Source organism: Sinohyriopsis cumingii, chromosome 10 (genome assembly GCF_028554795.1).
Source record: "Sinohyriopsis cumingii isolate HCF-2022 chromosome 10, ASM2855479v2, whole genome shotgun sequence".
In the NCBI taxonomy this organism is placed as follows: Eukaryota; Metazoa; Mollusca; class Bivalvia; order Unionida; family Unionidae; genus Sinohyriopsis; species Sinohyriopsis cumingii.
Window position 1 is genome coordinate 105511315 of NC_142970.1, and position 16352 is coordinate 105527666.

Here is a 16352-nt window from a genome sequence, read left to right on the forward strand (position 1 = left end):
AAATTTCTGATTGTTTTGCTCAATATCAACAGCCACGAGTTTTGATTTCTGACAGATGAATCTAGATTGGATGTGCAGTATAGAATAGCCAAAAACCAGTGTGTATGTTGCTCACAAAAGCATATATCTATGACAACTTTCCACACTCTCTGGGTGTATGCGTTTGGTTCAGGTAGAATGGCTTGTGTGTGTAAGAATAGTGAGTGCCGTAACTCGAAGAACATAGGATCTGATTTCCGTAGATCACGAACTAATAAATTCACATGATACTAGCATAGAGGTTAGAAAATGTTCATACTCCATGGAGATGCGAACCTAGGTCCACGGGTAAACGGCACCCATCGCTTTGCCTGCACACACGAGCCGTATTCCCTCACACCTAAGCACACATCACCAGTTAAAATGATGCTACACAATCGGTGTTACAGGCACTCGTGCCTATCAGACACACTCGCATGACGAACTAGTAATTATTTCTCATCTATCTACATAGTCATTCCTGTTAAAGAAATCAAGGCATATATAATTAATTATAAAGAATTATAAATATGCACTTGTCTGGAGTATATTTATTATTCATTATATATATATATATATATATATATATATATATATATATATATATATATATATATATATATATATATATATATGCGCGTATACAAAGATATACATATTTATTTACATAAATATATATTGAATGAATGTGCGAAAGCAATTTCAGAACATTGAAATTACCCTTGACATTTAAATAGAAGAATCATTTAAACATCCTGACCTTCTGAGCCGAACCCATATCCCTACCAAGATACGTCAAAGATGCAATGCTCAGTTGTAATTAGTGTTAGTGTCGTGCCCCATATTCATATGTGATAATAGCATTTAAGCAAAGACACATAACACAATTGTGAATTTCGAATCGTGTGTGCTGTTGATTCTAATATCAGGATGCTGATGTAAACTTGGTTGAATTCTATGAAAAAATATGACGTTATTCCTGAGTAAATATAAAAAGAAATTAATATTAATAAATATATAAATATTGTATAAATATGAAAAATAAAATAATTTTAAATATTGCTGACAAAATGTATATATTTAATACTGTTGTCAAGATGGATACTGATCTTGACCTTTACCAGATTCACACGATGACCGTCTAGAAAGCGTCGGATATGCAAACATCACACGAACACGATGACCGTCTAGAAAGCGTCGGAAATGCAAACATCACACGAACACGATGACCGTCTAGAAAGCGTCGGATATGCAAACATCACACGAACACGATGACCGTCTAGAAAGCGTCGGAAATGAAAACATCACACGAACACGATGACCGTCTAGAAAGCGTCGGATATGCAAACATCACACGAACACGATGACCGTCTAGAAAGCGTCGGATATGCAAACATCACACGAACACGATGACCGTCTAGAAAGCGTCGGATATGCAAACATCACACGAACACGATGACCGTCTAGAAAGCGTCGGATATGCAAACATCACACGAACACGATGACGGTGTACAAAACATCCTTTATGCATTGTTACACACACACACACACACACACACTTGCGCATGCGCGATGCCACGGCTACAAAGATTCTGATACGCATGTATCACACACACACACACACACAATGAGCGTCTACAAAACTTCCGGTATGAAAATATCAGACAAACATGATGACCGTCTATAATGCTTCTGATATGCAATAGTCACACAGGCATTATTAAGTTCTACAAAAATTGTGATAAACAAATATCACAAAATACGATTAAAGTCTAGAAAGATTCTGATATGCATATACATATTGTATAAAGCGTTGGCATGGTAACGTAGCAAACACCAGTAAATACAAATGGACTTTAACATTTTCTAGGAAACTTTGCTTCAAACATAAACAAAATAATGATGCAACAAACACGAAGGTAGTGATGAAGTTCAACTTAACATTAATAATATCACTCTAATGACAATATTTTTTTTTGTAGCACTTAGGTAAAAATATATGTATCTAAAAGAAAGCTTAGAATGTGTACATACTAATTTGGGATGTAAATTATACATATTACAACGATATTATTGGAATGTAAATTATATATGACACAACAATTCTTATACCTACTGATGTCTGATCAATTCTGACTCGGACAATATTCTCTTCTTCCCTAAGGAGTTATCACGTACATCATTCTAAAACTAAACCAGTATGTATTGTTCGTCATGCTGTTCTGGTTCACACCAAAGCTACTTGTTGAAAAGTCTTTTGTAATCTTTGTCTCGACACGGACCCATTTAATACGCATACCAAGTTATTTACATCCTATTGTCAATATGTACAAGTTTAGACCGCTCCGGTGGCCTAGTGGTTAGAGCGTCAGCCTCGGATGCGGGAGGTCGTGGGTTCGATCCCCGGCCGAGTCATACCAAAGACTTACAAAAACGGTACTAACAGCTGCCTCGCTTGGCGCTCAGCATTAAGAGGTTAGTGTTAGGACTGGTCGGCCCGGTGTCAGGATAATGTGACTGGGTGGGACATAATGCTACATGTCTGCGGCATGATGCCCCAGTGCTAGACATCACTATAAACTGCCACATTGCAGACATCGTAGCGATATGACTGAAAAATTGTTAAAGCTACGTTAAAAATCCAAATCACACACACACACACACACACACACACACACACACACACACACTGTACAAGTTTATGAACAGCAGATGCATCGATCTATAATTCTGTACCCAGGATAACAAATTGTCATTAGTCAGGTCACTTTGGTGCATATCCGCCAATTAAAGCAAACAATAAAGCATTGACCAAACGTCATATATACAATGAATATGGATCGCATGTGACTGTAACTAAATAATTCTTTCAGTCAATCTTTTTGAGGAAAACAGAGCATCCATTGTCGATAGAGTGCATGTTCCCGTACACGTTGTAGAACAAAAATCTTTCTAATGGCTGTGAATATTTTCAGCTTTAGAAACAAAAAGAAGAATGATAAGACTGGACTAGTATCATAGTACCATAAAGACTGGACTAGTATTATAGTACCATAAAGACTGGACTAGTATCATAGTACCATAAAGACTGGACTAGTATTATAGGACCATAAAGACTGGACTAGTATCATAGTACCATAAAGACTGGACTAGTATTATAGGACCATAAAGACTGGACTAGTATTATAGTACCATAAAGACTGGACTAGTATTATAGTACCATAAAGACTGGACTAGTATTATAGTACCATAAAGACTGGACTAGTATCATAGTACCATAAAGACTGGACTAGTATTATAGTACCATAAAGACTGGACTAATATCATAGTACCATAAAGACTGGACTAGTATTATAGTACCATAAAGACTGGACTAGTATTATAGTACCATAAAGACTGGACTAGTATCATAGTACCATAAAGACTGGACTAGTATCATAGTACCATAAAGACTGGACTAGTATCATAGTACCATAAAGACTGGACTAGTATCATAGTACCATAAAGACTGGACTAGTATCATAGTACCATAAAGACTGGACTAGTATCATAGTACCATAAAGACTGGACTAGTATCATAGTACCATAAAGACTGGACTAGTATCATAGTACCATAAAGACTGGACTAGTATTATAGTACCATAAAGACTGGACTAGTATCATAGTACCATAAAGACTGGACTAGTATCATAGTACCATAAAGACTAATACAGGAAAGCGAAATGGAATTGTAAGTAGCTATTAATTTTATGGATAGGACCTAACAGTTAAACATGAAATTGAAGACTCCAATCAAGTTAGACAGAAAACGAGCTGTCACAGTTTAAATTTATATAGCTAATTACAAGTGATGGCAGGATATAATAAAAGCGAATGAAGTTTCTGTATTTTTGTATTCTGGATTTTACTGCATAACAATTTATTGAGGATATACGGTGCTGTTCATATTGGGGATATATGGGTTGTTTCGAGTGACGTCACAAAACGTGTGCTCTTTGATGTCGGCCATGTTGATTCCATTGGAAAAGGACATCGGTATCTCGAAACTGTACAATGACAGTTTGTGGTGTTTTGGGGTGTTCTAACCGCCCTGGTAGGCGGAAAGATCTCCGTTTAATAAATAATAAAAAAACGCATAGAATTATGAAGAATAAAGGAGAGAAACCATGAAAACTGTCGGAAGAAAGACGTCGATTATGGAAGGAAACTGTCGGTAGAAAGGACATCAAAACGGAGGAAAAGTGGGAACGAGCAATAGTTTGCTCTCAACATTGTTTTGTTGGCAAGTTCTGAATATTCCCTATATTTTATTTAATTTTTAGTGTATTCTATCCAGGGCTGGGAAAAAAAAAAGGGGGGGGGGTTACGGCAGTTAACCCGTGAGGGTGCCCGGTCCGAAAACAACATTTTAATTGGATAAAAGAAAAAGTTTGAACAAAGAAAGGATAGATCCGAGTGATTCTTACCTCAGGACCAGTGATCGCTTTCTACGGCCCTGATTCTATCTTTGATAAATGGTAATACAATCGTTATTTGTTTAAAAAAAAAAAGCTGTTCTGAGGTAACATCTTACCACACCCACTCCACTTCAAATATTTCGCCGTACTTGCATATAATTAATTGCAGAAGATCGCTTTGGTCATCAGATTCATTTATATGTACATTTATTAGATTTATAAATATTCATTCATCTTGTAAAATAAATAGATACCCACCTATTCCATATATTATTTACTTTGCAGGTGTAAAAGCCTACCTATATGACAATACAAACCCATCATGGCTGCCATAGCTGCATCTTGGAAAAGCAGAGATTTCTTCGCCTCTTCCAAATGTACATCTAGCCAATGAGAGATTAATTCGTGTTCGTCAACAAAACATAAAAGGGCAATATCAGATGCAAATGCCTCACTTCTATCATAATAAAAGAGGTACATGCATTTCAGCAAAAGTGTCATTGAAGAACATTCAGCAATTCCTGAGCGTAATGCGTATGACATTTCTGCTCATTGTGATGCTAGAAGTAGCGAATCAGTTCTTCAGCTAATGACAGAAGATTAATGACATTGTAAATGAATCCAAACTGACCTTACAATTAAAGAAATTCAACAACTGGTCAGAGAATATTCCACTCCACCCTTGACGTATTTTATACAAGGCTGAAGTTTTTATTAAGGTGGCCACCACGAGAACACCTGAGAAAATCAATGCCTATGTGTTTTCGAAAGGAATTTGAGGAGAAGGTAGTTGTTGAACTCGATTGTTTTAAACTGTTTACGGAAGGGCCAAGTAGTGCTCTGAACAAGGTCTACACATACTCTAATTATATGCACAATGAGACAGTCAAATATCTGATATTGGTAGCCCTCCAAGGTGTAATTACTTTTATTTTCGATGGTTGGGGTGTCAGAACATCTGACAAATACATTACAGAAACATCTGTGATTCTTGATAATCTGTAGCCTGGAGATGTTGTCATGTTTGATAGAGGGTTCAACATAGAAGAGGCGGTGAATGTCCTTCAAGCTGAATTAGCTATTCCCACTTTGAAAAACTTTCTCGTCCTGTCACTACACGGGCATGCTTAGAATAAAAATTTCAATAACGAGAGATTTCAAATAGCTTCCATGTAGTACGTCCGATTAAAACTATGTTCATCAATAACCACTGAAAACACCATCATAAACAATAACTAACACGTAATAAATAGTTTGCATTAATATATATGCAGACGTTTCTTTCATATTTTTTGAACTTGTATGTATACAATCTCTGCTTGCGCAACCGAATCTCAGATGTGTTATGTTTTAAGGCAGAAAGACCCAAAATGATGCAATATATAGAAAACACCAAACGATCAGTTCAAAGGTCAAACGATGTCATGATATTAATTACGTCTCTCATATTGTAATTTAAACAAGTTCAGGCTGTTTAACGGAATATATATTAATACCATAGCATGACGATGTATGTTGAAACGTGTAACAAGAAAGATACTTATATGTGAATAAAATACATTTGACTGTTTAGTCGAATGTATATTAGTTGTCATTGAAAAAGTGACAACGTGTACGAAACAGATCCATTATAAAGTTGTTATTTTGCATATTTACATTCACTTCCTTGACGATAAGTTTAAATCGCAAATGAAATTAACGAATGGGCAAACTGTAACAGAGATATAATTACATGGGAGACATTTCATTATATACCCATGCTGCATTGAATCTGTACGCTGTGTTAACAGTTCATTACACATCCTTCTATTCTATTTGGCTGCGAAAGTTATATGGTTGTAATTTTTTATGCTTTAGCTAGGAGATGGCCCGTGTGACCTCAACTATTGCCAATTCTAGCTAACATAGGTAATACAGTTGACGTTACATTAGATATTGTATAGCCTGATCCCAGGTACACATTAACGGACAAGCATATAATATGAATATAACCCTATTCACTGCATCAATGTCTTTACTCAAGGAAACAATGACACAGAAGGGAACGCAAAGCCAGGTAGAAGATGCAGTTGACAGTGTACAGAAAAATACTTGTATTTACTTTGATGACTCAGATGAGTTTACAAGTTAAGTGTTGTTTACGAATAGTTGATAATTTAATTTGAAAGCTGCATACCAACTCCTAATGAAACATACATTGTTGTAACTTTATCGGATAGGTGATGTAAAACCTAATTGTATAATCAAATCAAATGATTCGTAGTTGTATACCTGACGCCGCTTTGTGTTAGGAGTTCCTACATGTTGTTGCTGTTGAATTTGCGTCTTTTACAAATCGAAGAGTGACGCATACATAAGAGTATTGGAAAGGTTTGTCCCTCTAGTCAGTTTGAAGAATCGTTTGAGTATTCATTTTTGTAGTTCTGCTATTATTAAGTTTTGTGCTATTCTTATTGTATAGGGTGGTAATATGTATATCTTCAATACGCTTAGCACTAAAGAAATGAGAGCAATATTAGCTTACCTTCCGTTGTTCTTTGCTGATACAGAATCACACGAATATGATTCCAAGGAGAGCTTTTGAAAATCATTGACCCTGAATATCAAGAGTCCGCAGCTGGTGTGGGATGGCTTTTATTTAAACGAAATAATACGCTATGAAATGATGGAAATAAATAGGACAAAAAATTCAATCTGTGAACCTACCAATTAGCGTAATATATATTATTGATGATATCACTGCGTAATAATGGATCCGTGGTATCCCTATTACCGAAAATCGTAAATTATGTCGGACTTCTTTTGGAGAAAACTTTCCACGCATATATAGAATATTATGTAATGATTCACATTGCAGTTATATATATATATATATATATATATATATATATATATATATATATATATATATATATATATATAGATAGATAGATAGATAGATAGATAGATAGATAAAAGTTTGAAACGTACATGTACTTGCAGCTGTATCGTATATAAAAAAGATTGATGCCGTGTGCACATAACATAGCTTAAAGATTATAGAGAAAAAGCATTCGTGCGTGAATCGGACACAACTGACTGACGCATGAACTACACGTGTATGTAGCATCTAAGGCGCATACATCCTTTTGAAATCTCTATACAATATATGGTTACTATTTATTGCCAATCTTGTTTTGTGAGCAGACTGGAAGTTACATCCGATGGTTGTGTGTGATACTAAGAGGTAACGGACACATATATATTTAGAGTTTACACATACACACACACACACACACACACACACACACACACACACACATACACACACACACACACAATAAAGAAAGCTGTATTCAATCTCTGTTTATAATTATTTTGCCAAGATGATTAATGCTACGAAGAGATTATTCTTTTTGTCAATTTCACAGACAGGTTTAAAAACAAAACCTATACTGAAATATAATTACAAACATATCAATACATTTATCTACTATTCGAAATTTGGTCTATCGATTTTCTTTTCAGGCAGTGACTAAGCCTGATTGTAAATAACAACGTGAACACGTTCTGCATCCTGAATCAATTTAGTTCTGTCTTAGAACAAATATCTAAAGCAGATATTCATAGCCTTTTTATCCAATGAGAGTGCGATTAAGTTCTTTCTTCCCATTTTAATGTTTCATAATGTACAACCTTCCAATTTGTATAAATCGAACTTTTGTAGATGACGTTGCACTTTCCAGTTGTCCCGGCTGTGATGTTATCCAGTGACAATATTTCGTACACGTTATATTTTAAATTGAAAGAGGGATGAAGACGATTAAGTGGACTTCTGTCTTGCATTTCTATACCAACCTTTGTATATGCAAAACATATATGTTGGGAACTGCATTCAGATATAAATGAAGAAAGAGAACGTTCAATGCAATGAATGGTTGTTCTTGTGTTAAAATGCTAATATTTTTCACATGAGGGATTCTGTGAAATTAATGTAAATCTCTTTGATTTTTAAGATCTGCATAACCAGCGTAAGCTTGACAAGTCTGTATTTAAAGCTGAATAAAATTATAAATGAATTGCTTAGTGAATATTCTTCATTCATTGCGTTTTATTGAGAAACGGAAATTCGATATTCTTTTAGCAATCATTATGTTTTTCTTGCATTTTGTATATGCTGAAAACGAAATGTGTAGTAGGGTTTTTTGTTTCGAAACCAAGTCTTTATGTGTCCTGGAACGTAGCGTGATAGTTCTTAAAAAAATAAAAAATCGGTTTACTTCTGATCCAGTAACAAAACTAAGTCCAAATAAACTCATATGTCCGATGGTGGTGTCTTTTGAAGAAAAAAATTAGATTTGTTTAATTGGCGCTGGCTACAAGGTTGATGTTTCAAAAAGTAAAATTCTTATGTGTGTTGCCTGCTCTACTAAAATACTGTTATGTAACTGATATTTACGTTCGTATTATTTTACTAGTTTCTTCAAAATCAGTGCTTTTTGTTTTTGTCGGAGTTTAATAGATGCCCATTAGCTGATTATGACTCTAAACATACTGTACGTTTTAAAGCTGTAATGACGGTATTTATTTTACAATCTCACTGTAATATGTCCACTCTCTAAAATGTATTCTACTCTCAGAAAGGACAATTTTAAATATTTATCAAATAAGTAAAAAGTTTTGTTTCGACCTCAAACCGATTTTGAGGAACACAGTTTGATAAAGTAGTTTAATCTTATGCTTATTATAAACTGAAATAGGGATTTTACGTGATTCTACGTGATTATGTATAACAATCGATAGGTACAAAGTACAACAAAAGTGCATTGAACTTCCTGCTGACAACATGGGTATGAACATGAAGATCTCCTAGGAGAGGTCATCAAGTACAAATTGCATCATGGTTTATGTTATATAACACTCCAAATGTGCAACTTAAAGCCCCTATGTTATTCAAGTGATCGTTTTATTTATTTATTTTAACACTCACCATACTTTATCTCGACTCATGTCAAGTTTATAACTCGGTGGGTCTTTAATTACGAAACAAGAACTCAATAAATCGAAGTCAATAAATTTTGTTCTAACTACAACGGCTTTTGCATGAGTATGCTATTGTAGGTTTTGTATTTGTTTTTTTGTTTTTTGTTGTTTGGTGTGTTTGTGTGTGTGTGTGTGCTCATTATGTTTAAAGTAGTGAAACTACAAACTAGGTGATAATGCTCTCGTGCGTAACACGGTCACTGCATATCGACCTAATAATTAGTTCTCATCTAACTATACAGTCATATGGGATTCCTACGATAGAATCAAGGTGTACACACTTATTTAAAGAGCATTGCAAATATATACCAATGAAATTGGAAAGTATGGAATGTCCTTGCCACGAATTTTCTGGTTTGTTTGAATCTGAAACATATTGATATATTTTAGTTCTTACAATTTATAAAAAAAATTGTATATTATTACTATTTTCTGTTTTAATCTAGTACCAGGCAAAAGTGTTTCATGTGCATTATTATTTTAAAGTTCTAGCTATGAAAGGGAAACATTATATACAAATACAAATGGCATCATATAATATTAGCGTCGTAAGACTGTCATTGCTGATTGAAATGAATTATCTAAATTAATAAGATTATTATAAAATTAGTCATTCGCTTTATAATTCATTTTATCAATTTGCTACAAATGATAACAGCTTATAAATTGATAAAATTATTAAAATAAAGGAAAAAACTAAAGCCCTGTAAAATTAAAAATACACTAGATATACGTTTTATAGTATTGCTTGAACGCTATCCAATGTGTTCTTTGATTTTGATCAAAATTTCTATTGCAGGTTCTCGTTTAGTTTGACTTTAAAATCTTCATATTTTACATAACCCAGAAATGGCCAATTGTGCGGTGAAACGTTTGAATAGGACGAAAGTCCGGGCAATTGCAAGCGAGATTATTTTAAGTTTAATCATTTTTTATAACACTGTATAACCAACAGAGGGACGTACCGATAAAGAACTAAGCCCTCTAGCAGGAACATAAATAGGTACACCAAATATATGCAAAGGTACACCAGAAACATAAATAGGTACACCAAATACATCATGTGTGCTTACAATCTGCACGAACAGCTGATCTGTAAAGCTAATAAAAACCCATTATATTTAGAGGACACATATGATCACATACGTTCTCTTACTAATAATCTAACAAATGAACAAAGCCAAATAAACACGGATCTCTAAAGGGAAGATCTAAAACTGATCTCATACATTTTGCTCAAATTAATAGCTCCTAAGATTTAGTTAAAACTACATATTTAGGTGAGATTTTGGTTAAACATTAGAAGATTTACCGGAGCACCGGCCTGTGCAAAGCCCAACAGTAGAGTAAAGCCTACAATATAAATCAATGTTTTATTTTATGAGCGACATTCATTTTGGAGACCTGAATAGTACGATGACCTAGATTACTCGTAAATCTGGCAAGATCCCATATACTAATTTTAGCGTCATTTATACGCTTGTTGCAAACCATTGTCTGTCGGAATTTAATATAATTACAACAATTACCTGCGAAGGCAAGATATATAACTTGAACGATTGTATGTGCTTTTTCTTACTGAAATATAAAATAGGACATTTGTAACAATCCATTTATTCTAGCAATAATGTAAAATGTAGGCCAGTTTTTATTATTATATTATATGTTGAAGCGTTTGGTTTTAACACGAATTGTCGATTGTTTCCGTTTGGGATAACCTATCTACTCGCGTATTCTTCAGTCTCATGACCTTTACTGCCAAACGCAAGTCACCTTGATGAGCACAATGTATAAATATCCTGGCTTAAAAATTCCAAATATTATCTTCTAGCGAAAAGGATGTTGTTGTTGCAAACCAGGAAGTTTCTAGAAGTTAGAAAATAAAAATCATTATTGTCTAGTAGACTACAATTGATGTAAGAATATTGATCCAAAATATGGAAAGAAATCGGCCACAGCAATAATACAAAGAACGACATAGAGAAATCTATATAAATCAGGTATTACTTCTTTGTCATATAAAATTGTTGTATTCTCATAATAAAGACTAATTTCTAGGTGTTGTTCAATTGGCCATGAATTGCTAATAAATCGTGACTGCAAACATGTAAAATTGTTTCCAAGTTAACAAACATTGCAAGTGGCATACTAAACTCCTAGAGAACGTTTCACACATTATTTGTGTTACTCCAATTTATATACATAACAAGTGGTTATTAAAGAAAACCTTGATCGTCTCATGTACCAAGAAAGAAAAAAATCAACAAACAAATATTAACTAATATCAGTAATGTCAAGTTTTCTAATGTTAAGAATCATCTTTAGAAAGTAAATTTGAAAACGAAAAACAGTGCTGTTTAAAAACCAGTTATTGTACCTCACGCAGTCTTTTAAAATATCAATGTTAAAGGACGTCTCCAAGTGTATCAGTATATGGCTATAGTAAGTGTCGAAACACGTGTTTTACAATGTTCGTTACATCATCCTTTTTCTCCTGTTGATGTAGTCTTCGGAAATATATATCAGCGGGTTTGTGCTACTATGTTACCACTCGTCCCATTAAATTCTTATTACAGGTTATATTTTCATTTTAAATGACACAATCAGGAAACTTTTGTCTGGAACCCATCTTACATTCACTTCTAGATTCCTTGCAGAGATTTGTTTTAGGTATTGAGGTGAGGGACTGACTAGTAATATATTTTTTTTACTTTCCAAATGAATGTATTAAGCCTGATATTTAGGGTTTGTTTGAAAAGCAGTATATTAGTATATATTCTTGCTTGGTATATCCTAATATTGAGGAAACCTCTCACAACGTCTTGCATCCGTGTGGTGTTACATGCACGAAATGGCTTTCCATAGTCACAAGAACCGCATCGCTTTTCATGGTACAGTATTGGTGCGGACAGGCTGCGCTCCATCGATGATGTCACAGGGTAAATCAGCGAAGTGATCACAAGACACATCACTGGAGTTCCTAGTTGCACTTGCGTCCCTCATTCACTAGTTGATGTGTTGAATGATTCATTGTCTTTCTAGCGTTGCGACTGCAGTCGTAAGAAAATGTGAGTATTGGCCATCTTCCCTTTCATAATGGAGATTAGAGTATCCAAAGGGTACAGGCTTGTGGTCTAAAGCGCTCTCCGTTACGGATCACTGATATCTCACCTGGGTTCGATTCTACGATTCGGCCAATGTGGGTGTGTGAGAAAGCTTGCCAGTAGCTTCTCAGTGGTCGGTGGTTCTTCCAGGGCTTTCTCCGGGTTCTTCCTCCACCATTGGTACTGGCCACCATGCATAGCCTATCGTGTGCTAAAAAATGGCGTTAAACCCAACAACAATAGCAACAACAAGTTTGTGGTCTAGAAGCTCCACTTGTTTCTGGTACAGAATTTATAGACTTTGTTCAGAAGTGAGTCTAACATTTGTTGGCTTTGTAGCATACAAGTTTGTGCAGATCAAATGAGGTCACGATAATGTCTTGTTCCTCTCCGGACTGTAGATGTTTTCTCAGCACACCAATGTTTACACTCTTGAATCGATTGATAATTCAGTGCCAATCCATTGAATCTGCACTTGTCGTGAATTTCTTCCCTTATGTCTCCGTATTCGGATCCGTAATGTTTAGGACCGCCACTAGTACGACTAAAAATCGCGCCTTCTCTTTGGTCGTCTATTCATGCAACAAAACGGCCCTTTGGACATCTGGGTGAGGGATATTACATCGATGGACGTTGATGTAACTGTTAAAATACAGGTCTTTATCTCCTAAAAGTCTTCATGATTTGAACAGGCATTGGCTGTCAGGAACACAACAATGATTCCATTTCCTAGGGCCTCAGCAGGTGAGAACTCTCACATTTTCACAAACGTCGTCCACGTGTTTCATACTTTATCCTTTCTCGCCCACAAACAAGAAGATCGGCATTGCCAAGTACTCGGTCATGGGAGACCTCGGACGTTTCTCCATGGTTCCCCACAAACGATTTTGCATGACTTTGGGAAACGATCTTCATCCCATATTTTTTAACACACTGTGTAAGGGATTCGCTCGATGAAATTATACCATTTATGAATGAGGTTTTTTTTTCTCTTGGAGAGTGACACCGTGTGGGATAACCACTGGCTTCTTCTAGTTTGTGATTAGTAACTTACGTAGATTCTGTGGTGGGAAAGTTTCAAATTGTATAGACTTTTGACAAGCGGTATCCAAGATTCAGATCATGAAACAAGTCGAAACTGACACATCTTCCTGTCAAAGCGCTCATTTCCTCGATGTGAGCTTCCTCAGTATGATAAAAGACTGTCTTATTTATATATTTCTGCGCACGTGCGGCATAAACGAAACATAAGTTTTCTTTCCTTGGCGATGTTAGGGTTAGACAAGATGGTACAAATTGTTTGGAGGTAAGACATTGCATTTGGTCAGGCTTTCTCATTGAGGAATGTGTTCCACGTCGACGTGTTCTGTGAAACGTTCGGATTGCCCATTATGAACTCGACATTATTTGCACATCAATGGATAAAAAGAAGCCACATCGATGCATTTAATTTCATATCCCTGAGACTCATCCACGCCATATTGCATGTGGCATTCGTCCGTCCTCCATGTTGTTCTTATTATCTCGAATTGACGTGTATAGTCAAACGTGTAACCAACTAAGGTTTACGAACCGGTATTTTCAAGAAAGGGTGTTTCTGCACATATGAAGACGCAATCGTTATTAAATTCGATGACTTGTTGTCTAGTTGTCCTAATTAAGATTCAAAAGGAAACTTAACATTAATTAATTGCACATAGTTATTTCATACCATAAAACGATCTTTGAACATGGTTATATAATCTACGTATATTTAGCATGTTCTCTCTGTGGCACTGTTTGTACTCAGTCTCTAATACGAGCATATAAATATAAATGTAATTTACAGTGTCATTGACTTGTGGAAACTTTTGTCATTTTTAATGGATCGTGCGAGATAGGTAAGTCGTAATTAGGAGATAGTAAGTCGTAATTGCGAGATAGGTAAGTCGTAATTACGAGATAGTATGTCGTAATTACGAGATAAAAAAAAAATGATTTCAATGTGGCACTAACCAGCGTCCGTACATATGTGTGTTTATGACGTGTTAGCCATAACATAAGGAAGATACTGTTAAGCATTATCCTTCATTTACGGAGGCAAGAAAAAACGCACCGATTATTTAGGTGAATAAGAGAAGGCAGAAGTCTCCGAAAGGATTCATAACCAATAATGTGAGTCAATAGTACTAAAACAAATTCAAACTCGTACAGCGTTTGATTGAATCAGCGTTTGTCTTTTACGTGCAGTGGCTCCATGTTGACGCATGATTAGAATATTCATCATTTCTGGTTATGGCTAAAACATTAAAGCCCATCATTATGGGGTCCTATATTGGAAACATAATAACAAAAGACCCGTCATTTAATGTTAGTGAATGGTTTACTGTTAGACCGGTATCTATGAAACATGAAGAAAAAGGAAGCAAAATGTGCATTTATTCTCTAATATTTCCTTAAAACATGTTTGCATGACAAACAGAAATAGATCAATAAACATACATGATAAATTAATTAAGCTACCTCATATTTGTAATATGCAAGAAAAACAAAGATAGGTTAAGTAAACGTCCCTTAATCAATATATTCCATTGAAAGATATTTCACAGTTGGGCAATGCTTTGCATCCATAGTTATTATCGATGTCGACACTTATTTCTTCATTTCTTGAAATTGCTCTTTTGACTTCACATGCGCTTAGATAGTTACAAATATGACTTTTGCGAACAGTGCAATTGCCTTGTGTCATTTGAAATTCATCGCATCAGGACAATTAAAAGCAGCTCTATAACCGTTATCATTTGTCTTCTCCAAATACTTTCTACTATTTTAGTCGGGTCTCTAAATTCAGATAATTAACGTATGAAGCCATGGTACGTCCGACTGTCCCTATTAAGACAAACTTCGTTTTCCTCATGACAATCGTGAGAGAGGCGCCGCTTGGTCAAAATAACCTAAATTTCCGATAACCCGTTGCAGGCCTTTATATTATCTTCCTTAGCCTGATTGTTGAATTCTGCAATTAGACACCGTATCAACGGGTAGAAAAATTGTCCTGACAACGAGTACAATAAGGCAAGAAATGAAGCACATACATGGTCTAATATTTCTCCCTTAATTTAACGTCAATTGATTTCAGGGTTTTAATTACATCATAACATTATGATTTCCACATTAACTTTTTTCACATGGCTGTGATATCAATTCATTTATCTTGATGCAAAAACATTGAAAGCTATGGTATGCTATACCATAAATACCACTCACATCAGCCGCCCATTGCATCTTGTATTCTAATGGTGGAATCATCCAAAACAATTGTTAATTTAAAGCAAGCCATTGTGACAGGAAATACCAAAGGGCATACTATGAAAACATTTCGTTCGGAGGAAATGGGCTAATGTGCAGCGTGAAAATGTTTCCCATCATATTATTACCACCGTTTTAACACATTTAAAATATTAAATGTGCCTTAGTTTCTAATTGTATGATGTATATAGGAAAGGAATCAAGCGCTACAGCAATGAAAAAGACGAAATAAATCATTGTAATATTATTGTGTTTCCCTAATTATGTTTTTAATTGATGTAGTAATTGCTTCTTAACACAACTTTTAATAGCAGATGCATGACATTTTGCTGGAGTGAAAATATACACAGTCAGCGCAATGTGCTATACTGTCTTACACCCAGTATAAAGCCAGCTTGACTAAATGCTATAAATGCAAGTTTACCATAGTTTATTATGTAACAAAGGTTGATTACTGGGTGAA